Here is a 12,364-nt window from a genome sequence, read left to right on the forward strand (position 1 = left end):
CTGGAAAGTAACATGGGAAATCAGTGCATGGGGAAGGAATAGTAGAAAGGAATAGTAGAAAGGAAAGCAATGGAGAGAGATGGATGTTATTCCAGGTGGACTGTGAAGGAAAGGGGGATAAAAGTTATGAAGTGGTAGAAATTGTGGTGGCACCAATGTAAGAAGGAGTTCATCTCATTCTCGTTATCTCTAGCCGCTTTATCCTGTAAGAAGGAGTTATATCTATAAATCTATTTGTTATACTAATCTGTAAATGTTACTGTAGTACCACCATTGCATGTAGGTTGACAAAACTGCACTTGTTCATTGTGTGAAGTTCTCTTTTATGTGTCATTGCTTGACACAGTGTGATTTTGTGTTATGAAGTTTGCATGATGCCATGTCATGCCTGTTCATTGTGTGAAATTATGAATATTCTTATTTTTAAACATACAGTTGAGTGTCACTATTTCTTGGCACAGTGGCATGTTACATCTAAAACTAAATAAAAAAAGGAAACACAAAATAAAAAGTAAAATGCACCCATAAAGTCATTGTTGGTGATAAATTGTGTCACATTCATCTCATTATCTTAGGCATAGCGGTGGGTTTAAAAACAGGCTGATTAATATATGGACTAGTTGAATGAGATTTATTGTTGAGTCTCTACATTGAATTATGGGACTTTTGTAGGTAAAATTAGGTGTTTAACAACCTGTTAAAAATGCACCAGAATGCAGGAAATGGCATCTAATTAATAAAAAATGTTCTGGGGGAGGACCCCCAGATCCCCCACCAGTGTGTCTCCCCCACATTAAAAATGCTTCTGATGCCCCTTCCATGTTTAATGAACCGTTTTAGTCATTTAGAATTGTATTGCGTAGTGGTGTGTTGTGATAGATCTTTTTTTGTGTTTGTAATTTCTCTTGGCTCATTTAATCAAAGCCAAGTATAAAAGTGAAGAAATTGCGAAACATCAATGTTTCGTGATTCGGAAAATAATTATTAAACTAATATAACTTGCAGCTCAGATTAATTAATATGATATGAACTGAGAGTATATATATATCTTCTAGGATATATATATATATATATCTCATCTCATTATCTCTAGCCGCTTTATCCTTCTACAGGGTCGCAGGCAAGCTGGAGCCTATCCCAGCTGACTATGGGCGAAAGGCGGGGTACACCCTGGACAAGTCGCCAGGTCATCACAGGGCTGACACATAGACACAGACAACCATTCACACTCACACCTACAGTCAATTTAGAGTCACCAGTTAACCTAACCTGCATGTCTTTGGACTGTGGGGGAAACCGGAGGAAACCCACGCGGACACGGGGAGAACATGCAAACTCCACACAGAAAGGCCCTCGCCGGCCCCGGGGCTCGAACCCAGGACCTTCTTGCTGTGAGGCGACAGCGCTAACCACTACACCACCGTGCCGCCATATATATATATATCTTTTCTAGGATATATCATCCTAGAAGAAAGGCCACAGTTCTCCGTCATCCATATTGGATGACGCGCGTCAAAAGTTCAAAACTTAACTTTTTAGTTGAGGACGGAGCTTACTTTCACTCAATCTGTTTTAATGTATGACTTTATCCGCTAGAGGGCGTGAACTTCATAGTTTATTGATTTCAAGTCAACTCAAATCCCCCTTTCGACCACTAGTCGGCGAAATATTTTAACTAGCCAAATGTCTTATGGCATGCTTCGCGCAGTAAAGTTTGCTGCTCTTTGCTGAAAGGCTCATCTAATTGGGTGAACCTTAATCGTAGTTCCCATGGTGGGTTTGTACACAATGATGTATAGACAATTTTGCAACAAACGTGCATATTTATCGCCCTGAGAATTTTCTAATCTAACCGACATTATTCATAAGTGTCTTCATATATCATGACAAGAGCTGCTTACCATAGCCCTTCGATAGCTCAGTTGGTAGAGCGGAGGACTGTAGAGGTTTGCACGGAGATCCTTAGGTCGCTGGTTCGAATCCGGCTCGAAGGAGTCTACATGTTTTGTGTTGCCTTTAAATAGGGACGTGTTTACGATATAAACAGGAACACACTTTGGAAGTGGAAGTTTTCTGAACGGGCTGACTTCCGCGAGTTGAAGAGTTGTGACGTTTTTGCTTACGTTTTACAAACTGCGCGACGAAATTACATTTTTAAAATGGTCTTGAATTTCCTCCGTTTGTCCCCTTTACATTTCATAATTCTTCGTTTGGACCCCCCATTTAACATAAAATATTAGTTCACTCAGCGCCGTTTCTATTGCTTCGTGAAAGAATCCATTCCACTTGATTGATAAGAGAATACACATACCACTGAAAATCCACTCCGGGTTTTCCGGGCGTTACCTACAGCAACTCACCGCACACAAGTGAAGTGAATCTCAGTGCGAGCAGAGACATTTTGGTGCAGCTGCTCGGAAGTGGAGGAGGTGACGTCAGCCCCATTGCCACCTCACAATGTCTAGCTTTTGCTAAAACCTTATTCTTTTGTTATATGCCCTCAAAATTGACCCTAGGCCACGTTAAATTAATGTTCAACTAAACAATGAAACTCCATTGTCACTTAGCCTAATGGGGTATTCTTGGTTGATGATGAATTGTTTGCAATATTTGCTCCCTCCCCAGACACAATGGACATAAGTCAAGTCAACTTTATTGTCAAATATGCTATACATGCTCGACATACAGCACAGAGGAAATTTCAGTCCTCTCTGACCCACGGTGCAAACAGGCAATAGAATAAATAAAAATAGAATAACTGAAATAAACAATATAAACAGTATAAACACTCTAGAAAAAAAATAGACATAGCATGGGCGATTGCTCTAAGACAACGAGGGAGGCTCAGCCTCCTCTAAAAATGACGAACATCGTGTAGGATGAATTGCGCTAGGCTTATGTTATAGCCGACCTCATAACATTGCTATTTCAGATCCAGAATCATAGAAATATATGTGCTCAACCCAACTACAGTGCGAAATCATTCCGTTATAACTTTCCCCAGTTCGCCTAATGTGTGCGTGAGTTTTTCCCCCTCGTGACAGCGCGATGCAGCCCAGCCTCAGTGGACTTTAATGGCATTTGGGAGCTATGCGCTTTTCAATATCAAAATGCAAGACGATTATTGGACAAATACTGCGAAAACGCCTGCCCACCGGACTCCCACGGACTCCCAGCCTCACAGTGGGAGGGACATGGCAGAGCTTTCCGCGAGGAGCTCGTTTCAAATATAGACAGGCAGCGGTGAATTTCAGTTCAGTCCCATGCGGATCCGCAAGTGGTGTGGTGTATTGTAAGAGATCAGCTTACATTTCGATTTCATTCATTACATACGGTTTCTACCAGCTTTTTTAGTTTGTATATATTTTCATTGTAAATAAAGTGTAAATATAGTGTTGTCAAGTTTGCTATCTTAGTTCCAGAAATTTTGTTTATTTGAGTGACTGAACTTGAATTTGAGGGCGCTAGTCAGCTAGCAAGAAAGCTGCGCACGGATGCCAAGCATTGTTGATTTAATTTTGGCGAAGCCATTTGCCAGTCTTCCTTTCGAGGAAAAAATTAAAATTAAAGAGCAGGGTAGACCAACACCTCAAATTGACTTGGTGAAAAAGGTAGGGAATAATACGCGACCCACATCAACAACAGTAAATAGGCTACTTTAGTAATATGCCATAGATGGACCAAAAATATAGAATCTATTTAAAATGTTTATGCTGAGTATTATATTGGAATATATATTTCTCTGGATATGAATCCAGCTACAATTTGGAAAACATTTTTAAACAAAAACACAGCCAAGAACATTTCACACTACAGACCTGGATTAAAAGTGAAGGGTTATCAAAATTGTCAATAAAACATTTCTCAGTCAAAATAAGTAAAATATAGGGAAAGTGTCATTGAATGAAATGTGTGGCACCCAGCTCTGTGTTTGGCTCCCCAAGGTCAGTGCTTGTGTCTATTCCAGAACACTCTGCTGTTACTGCTGAGGTTCCTGACAAAGAGCTGCTTTCAATAATGATCAATTTTTAAACAACATGCCACATGCCACAATTTTAAAATATAAAATGTTAAAATATACCCCCCCCCCCCCCCAACACCACCATCATGTATATTGGACAGTAGGCTAATGGGCCAAAAGAACCTGTTATTTGACAGTTTGTGACTCTGCCAACAATCAGCCAGATCAGACGCAAGAGTATGGGCAAAATTGATGTGTTTTTTCTTTTAAAATCTGGAAATATCGTAACCGACCAGCCTCCCTTGTTTGAAAGACTACCAGCCGCCACTGAGACATAGACTAAACACTCGCAGGTATATATACATATATACATATAATATACAACCCCAATTCCAAAAAAGTTGGGACAAAGTACAAATTGTAAATAAAAACGGAATGCAATGATGTGGAAGTTTCAAAATTCCATATTTTATTCAGAATAGAACATAGATGACATATCAGATGTTTAAACTGAGAAAATGTATCATTTAAAAAGAAAAATTAGGTGATTTTAAATTTCATGACAACAACACATCTCAAAAAAGTTGGGACAACGGCATGTTTACCACTGTGAGACATCCCCTTTTCTCTTTACAACAGTCTGTAAACGTCTGGGGACTGAGGAGACAAGTTGCTCAAGTTTAGGGATAGGAATGTTAACCCATTCTTGTCTAATGTGTGTGTGTGTATATATATATATATATATATATATATATATATATATACACACATATATATATATATATATATATATATATATATATATATATATATATATATATATATATATATATACTGGAGCTTTTCTGTTTTATTTTATTTCTTTTTCTATTTTTTTTTTCTGTGTGTTTGTGTAGTTTGATGTTTGTTTGAGTGTTTTCTCCACCGGTGGTGGTGTAGCTCCGGACCTAGTTTTGGGCGTCGGTTCCCTCCAGGCCTTGGTTCGCCGTGGGCGATGCCTGCGCTCCCAGCTCTGGACTGCAGTGAGTTCGTTGCTCAATTTACATCATGGTTGTCCAGCGCTCTGCGCTTTAACGCTTGGCGTGATGTTCCGAGCGATGTTGCTTGGTGGTGTCACGGCGGCTGTGCAGGCGGTTTGGGACACATCAGCGCTCTGTGTGGCGGAGCTTCTCTGCTCGCTTTGTGGGTCCATGGCGTGGTGTTCGAGCGATGCTGTTGACGGCGTCGCGGCGGCGGTGCTGGAGATGTGGGACTTGTTTTTGTGCGCCTTTTGGTGGGACTGTGGCTGCTACACCACGGGAATTACATCCTGACCCCTACTTGGTGGACTTTTTACTTTTTATTTTTTATTATATTTTTATTTATTCATTTTTTATTATTTTTTTTATTATATATATATTTTTTATTTTTTTATTTTTCTTTCTTTGTCTATTATTGTAAAGCATCCTTGGGTTTCTTGAAAGGTGCTATATAAATTTAACTTATTATTATTATTATTATTATTATTATTATAATGTAGGATTCTAGTTGCTCAACTGTCTTAGGTCTTTTTTGTCGTATCTTCCGTTTTATGATGCGCCAAATGTTTTCTATGGGTGAAAGATCTGGACTGCAGGCTGGCCAGTTCAGTACCCGGACCCTCCTTCTACGCAGCCATGATGCTGTAATTGATGCAGTATGTGGTTTGGCATTGTCATGTTGGAAAATGCAAGGTCTTCCCTGAAAGAGACATCGTCTGGATGGGAGCATATGTTGCTCTAAAACCTGGATATACCTTTCAGCATTGATGGTGTCTTTCCAGATGTGTAAGCTGCCCATGCCACACGCACTAATGCAACCCCATGCCATCAGAGATGCAGGGTTCTGAACTGAGCACTGATAACAACTCGGGTTGTCCTTCTCCTCTTTAGTTCGAATGACACGGCGTCCCAGATTTCCATAAAGAACTTCAAATTTTGATTCGTCTGACCACAGAACAGTTTTCCTCTTTGCCACAGTCCATTTTAAATGAGCCTTGGCCCAGAGAAGACGTCTGCGCTTCTGGATCATGTTTAGATACAGCTTCTTCTTTGAACTATAGAGTTTTAGCTGGCAATGGCGGATGGCACGGTGAATTGTGTTCACAGATAATGTTCCCTGGAAATATTCCTGGGCCCATTTTGTGATTTCCAATACAGAAGCATGCCCGTATATGATGCAGTGCTGTCTAAGGGCCTGAAGATCACGGGCACCCAGTATGGTTTTACGGCCTTGACCCTTACACACAGAGATTCTTCCAGATTCTCTGAATCTTTTGATGATATTATGCACCGTAGATAATGATATGTTCAAACTCTTTTCTGATATTGCTCCACTTTTTGTTGGTGCAAAATTAGGGGGATTGGTGATCCTCTTCCCATCTTTACTTCTGAGAGCCGCTCCCACTCCGAGATGCTCTTTTTATACCCAGTCATGTTAATGACCTATTCAGGGGTGATAGCGTTCCGGTGCCGCGCCGGATTTCCGGCGTACTGTGGCTGGGGAAAAAAAAAAAAATCTAGTTCGCCCATTGTCCTGTGTCATTCTGAGATGCGCAGATAGACAGTAAAGGGAATTCCGAATTCCCTTTACTGTCTATCTGTGCATCTCAGAATGACACAGGACACTGGGCGAACTAGATTTTTTTTTTTTCCCCCAGCCACGGCGCGCCGGAACGCTATCACCCCTGCCTATTGCCAATTGACCTAATGAGTTGCAATTTGGTCCTCCAGCTGTTCCTTTTTTGTACCTTTAACTTTTCCAGCCTCTTATTGCCCCTTTCCCAACTTTTTTGAGATGTGTTGCTGTCATAAAATTTCAAATGAGCCAATATTTGGCATGAAATTTCAAAATGTCTCACTTTTGACATTTGATATGTTGTCTATGTTCTATTGTGAATACAGTATCAGTTTTTGAGATTTGTAAATTATTGCATTCTGTTTTTATTTACAATTTGTACTTTGTCCCAACTTTTTTGGAATCGGGGTTTTATATATACACAGTTAGGTCCATATATATTTGGACACTGACACAATTTTTTTTTTTTTTACCTGTTTACTGAAACATATTCAAGTTATAGTTATATAATGGACATGGACATGAAGTCCAGACTTTCAGCTTTCATTTGAGGGTATCCACATTAAAATTGGATGAAGGGTTTAGGAGTTTCAGCTCCTCGACATGTGCCACCCTGTTTTAAAGGGACCAAAAGTAATTGGACAATTGACTCAAAGGATATTTCATGGGCAGATGTGGGCAATTCCTTCATTATGTCATTCTCAATTAAGCAGATAAAAGGCCTGGAGTTGATTTGAGGTGTGGTGCTGGCATTTGGAAGATTTTGCTGTGAAGAAAACATGCGGTCAAAGGAGCTGTCCATGCAGGTGAAACAAGCCATCCTTAAGCTGCGAAAACAGAAAAAAAAAACATCTGAGAAATTGCTACAATATTAGGAGTGGCAAAATCTACAGTTTGGTACATCCTGAGAAAGAAAGAAAGCACTGGTGAACTCATCAATGCAAAAAGACCTGGACACCAACAGAAGTCAACAGTGGTGGACGATCGCAGAATAATTTCCACGGTGAAGAGAAACCCCTTCACAACAGCCAACCCAGTGAACAACACTCTCCAGGAGGTAGGCGTATCAATATCCAAATCTACCATAAAGAGAAGACTGCATGAAAGTAAATACAGAGGGTTCACTGCACGGTGCAAGCCACTCATAAGCCTCAAGAATAAAAAGGCTAGATTGGACTTTGCTAAAAAAACATCTAAAAAAGCCAGCACAGTTCTGGAAGAACATTCTTTGGACAGATGAAACCAAGATCAACCTCTACCAGAATGATGGAAAGAAAAAAGTATGGCGAAGGCGTGGTACAGCTCATGATCCAAAGCATACCACATCATCTGTAAAACACAGCGGAGGCAGTGTGGTGGCTTGGGCATGCATGGCTGCCAGTGTCACTGGGTCACTAGTGTTTATTGATGATGTGACACAGGACAGAAGCAGCCGGATGAATTCTGAGGTATTCAGAGACATACTGTGTGCTCAAATCCAGCCAAATGCAGCCAAACTGATTGGTCGGCGTTTCATAATACAGATGGACAATGACCCAGAACATAAAGCCAAAGCAACCCAGGAGTTTATTAAAGCAAAGAAGTGGAATATTCTTGAATGGCCAAGTCAGTCACCTGATCTCAACCCAATTGAGCATGCATTTCACTTGTTAAAGACTAAACTTCAGACAGAAAGGCCCACAAACAAACAGCAACTGAAAACCGCTGCAGTAAAGGCCTGGCAGAGCATTAAAAAGGAGGAAACACAGCGTCTGGTGATGTCCATGAGTTCAAGACTTCAGGCAGTCATTGCCAACAAAGGGTTTTCAACCAAGTATTAGAAATGAACATTTTATTTACAATTATTTAATTTGTCCAATTACTTTTGAGCTCCTGAAATGAAGGGATTGTGTTTAAAAAATGCTTTAGTTCCTCACATTTTTATGCAATCATTTTGTTCAACCCACTGAATTAAAGCTAAAAGTCTGAACTTCAACTGCATCTGAATTGTTTTGTTCAAAATTCATTGTGGTAATGTACAGAACCAAAATACCAAAATTAGAAAAATGTTGTCTCTGTCCAAATATTTATGGACCTAACTGTATATATATATATATATATATATATATATATATATATATATATATATATATATATATATGGGATAGAGTGCAGAGGAGGAGGAGGAACAGACAACCTGGAGGGACAAACCCCTACATGGCATGTACCACCGTCAGATAGAGGAAGTGGCTGATATCAAGAAATCCTACCAGTGGCTGGATAATGCAGGACTGGCAGACAGCACAGAGGCACTAATCATGGCAGCACAAGAACAGGCCATAAGCACAAGAGCCATAGAGGCCAGGATCTACCAGAGTAGATCAGACCCAAGATGCAGACTGTGCAAAGAAGCCCCTGAAACAGTCCAGCACATAGTAGCAGGGTGTAAGATGCTAGCTGGATCAGCGTACATGGAGAGGCACAACCAAGTGGCTGGGATAGTATACAGGAACATCTGCAACCAGTATGGAATAGAAGTACCCAAGTCCCAATGGGCCATACCACAGAAGGTGGCTGAGAACAACAGGGCCAAGGTTCTGTGGGACTTCAGCTTCCAGACTGACAAACAGATCCTGGCTAACCAACCGGACATAGTGGTGGTGGACAAAGAGCAGAAGAGGGTGGTGGTGATAGATGTGGCGATCCCAGCTGACGCCAACATCAGGAAGAAGGAACATGAGAAACTTGAGAAGTATCAAGGGTTGAAAGAACAGCTGGAACGGATGTGGAAGGTCAAGGGTTGCGTGGTCCCCGTGGTAGTGGGGGCACTTGGGGCAGTAACCCCCAAACTGGGAGAGTGGCTCCAGCAAATCCCAGGAACAACATCTGAAGCCTCAGTCCAGAAGAGCGCAGTCCTAGGAACATCGAAGATACTGCGCAGAACCCTCAAACTCCCAGGCCTCTGGTAGAGGACCCGAGCTTGAGGATGACATGGATACCACCCCCCCCCAAAGCCGGGGGTGAGAAGGATTTTTTTTTTTTTATAGGCACACATATACACACATAAATTGGAGCAAAAGGACATAAAATAAACAGTTAAGGGCACTTGAGGTATAAGAGGTAAACATGAAATAAACAGTATAAACAATAAACTAATAGCTGTTAAGGTGAGGTAGTGCGGAATAGTGCAAATGAGCGAGGTAAAGTGAAATGTGCAGTCCCTGAGTTCAGTATGCGAATGAATGTTGAGAGTATGTGTGTGTGTGTGTGTGTGTGTGTGTTGGGGGGGGAACTGTGAGGGTGACATGAAGGAAATTCTTTACAAAGAAGCGGAAAGTAAGTCAAAATTTCCCCACAGGACAGGGGTTTTTTGGTCCCAATGGAAATGTTAGTGCAGTTAGCTGGCTAGTCAATGTTAGGAGATGTATCAGCTAGCTTAATGTTAGCTATCATTTAACTCAAACCCAGTAGGCCTACCTTATTGACAAAACTGCACTTGCTCATTGTGTGAAGTTCTCTTTTATGTGTCATTGCTTGACACAGTGTAATTTTGTGTTATGAAGACTGCATGATGCCGTGTCATTTTTGTTATGAGTATCACTAAATCGGAAAAAAGTAAAATGCACCCACTAAAGTCACTGTTGGTGGTTAACAAAATTGCACCTGTTCATTGTGTGAAGTTATTTTTTATGTGTCACCGTTGCTTGACACTGTGATTTTGTGTTATGAAGTTTGCATGATGCCATGTCATGCCTGTTCATTGTGTGAAATTATCTCATCTCATTATCTCTAGCCGCTTTATCCTTCTACAGGGTCGCAGGCAAGCTGGAGCCTATCCCAGCTGACTATGGGCGAAAGGCGGGGTACACCCTGGACAAGTCGCCAGGTCATCACAGGGCTGACACATAGACACAGACGACCATTCACACTCACATTCACACCTACGGTCAATTTAGAGTCACCAGTTAACCTAACCTGCATGTCTTTGGACTGTGGGGGAAACCGGAGCACCCGGAGGAAACCCACGCAGACACGGGGAGAACATGCAGACTCCACACAGAAAGGCCCTCGCCGGCCCCGGGGCTCGAACCCAGGACCTTCTTGCTGTGAGGTGACAGCGCTAACCACTACACCACCGTGCCACCCCGTGTGAAATTATGAATATTCTTATTTTTAAACATACAGTTGAGTGTCACTATTGCTTGGCACAGTGGCATGTTGTGTTACATCTAAAACTAAATAAAAAAAGGAAACACAAAGTAAAAAGTAAAATGCACCCATAAAATCATTGTTGGTGATAAATTGTGTCACATTCATCTCGTTATGAGCAATTCCAGCGTTATGGACGTGACACTTGAACTCAAAATGGCAACAAATGACCCAGTGCATGTTTTATTGTCTCCCAGTATTTAAACAGGTGTTGCATATTTTAAGGCTGTACCATACTGGAGAAGTGATAGAACAAGAACAATTCCCATAGTACATCTAGGGCATGCCAGAAAATGCCAATAAAAGATGCGTTATGGATGTGACAGAAAAAGTATCACTTTTCTTGGGTGACTGTACATTTTTATCAAACTCTGTGAAATCGTAAACCTAATGTCGAAATGGAGATATCCATTTGATAGAGGGGTCCAAGGTGAATATTAAAAAAATCTTTGTTTAAAATATTTTGTATTTCATGCAGAGTTTCGGAAGGAAAAGTCAGCGTTATGGATGTGACGAAATTCCATTATGGATGTGACGCGTCTGAAATAGATATGGCATATGTTTAGAAAATCAGCAATTTAACCACCATAACCCTTTGAAAAACTCTCTAAATATCAGCTAAAACTATCAAAGTTCTTAAATAATATTTAGGATGGCTATTGTTTTGCTGTTTTGTGGATTTTAGCATACATTTCTGTGGCTTGTGGCAATAATATAGAATTGTACATGATCAAAGTTGATTTTAGCTTGGGTTTTACATTATAAGAAAGAAAGACTGACAGTGACATATTAGGTTGGTTACAAATTGGTTCAACTTATTCACATCTGTAAAATACAGGCCTAGGTGATATCTCTGGGAGTGGTTTTGATGTATTACATGTTGCTTTAATTTTGCATGGTGAGGTTGACATTTACATGGAATTGCCCTTATCTTAGGCATAGCAGTAGGTTTAAAAACAGGCTGATTAATATATGGATAGTTGAATGAGGACTTATTGTTGAGTCTCTAAAATAGTCATTGAATTAAGTGACTTTTGTAGGTAAAATTAGGTGTTTAACAACCTGTTAAAAATACACCAGAATGCAGGAAATGGCATCTAATTAATAAAATATTTTCTGGGGGAGGACCCCCAGACCCCCCACCAGTGTGTCCCTTCATTAAAAATGCTTCTAACGCCCCTGTGTCTGACTGTGGATTGGTGGAGTCCAAACTCTTTAGATATGATTTTGTAACCTTTTCCAGCCTTATGAGCATCAACAACGCTTTTTCTGAAGTTCTCAGAAATCTTTGTTTGTGCCATGATACACTTCCACAAACATGTGTTGTGAAGATCAGACTTTGATAGATCCCTGTTCTTTAAATAAAACAGGGTGCCCACTCACACCTGATTGTTGTCCCATTGATTGAAAACACCTGACTCTAATTTCACCTTCAAATTAACTGCTAATCCTAGAGGTTCACATACTTTTGCCACTCACAGATATGTAATATTGGATCATTTTCCTCAAGAAATAAATGACTATAATATTTTTGTCTCATTTATTTAACTGGGTTCTCTTTATCTACTTTTAGGACTTGTGTGAAAATCTATTTATGCAGAAATATAGAAAATTCTAAAG

General features: G+C 40.5%; 1 non-coding gene across 1 annotated transcript; it reads left to right on the forward strand.

Annotated features, from left to right (window-relative positions):
- The first annotated feature begins 1,907 nt into the window (after window positions 1-1,907).
- Window positions 1,908-1,994, forward strand: trnay-gua (transfer RNA tyrosine (anticodon GUA)). The gene is given in 2 exon segments: window positions 1,908-1,944; window positions 1,959-1,994. It is a non-coding gene; the product is annotated as a tRNA-Tyr (tRNA).
- The last annotated feature ends 10,370 nt before the right edge of the window (window positions 1,995-12,364 follow it).

The sequence above is a fragment of the Neoarius graeffei genome, chromosome 7, assembly GCF_027579695.1.
Source record: "Neoarius graeffei isolate fNeoGra1 chromosome 7, fNeoGra1.pri, whole genome shotgun sequence".
In the NCBI taxonomy this organism is placed as follows: Eukaryota; Metazoa; Chordata; class Actinopteri; order Siluriformes; family Ariidae; genus Neoarius; species Neoarius graeffei.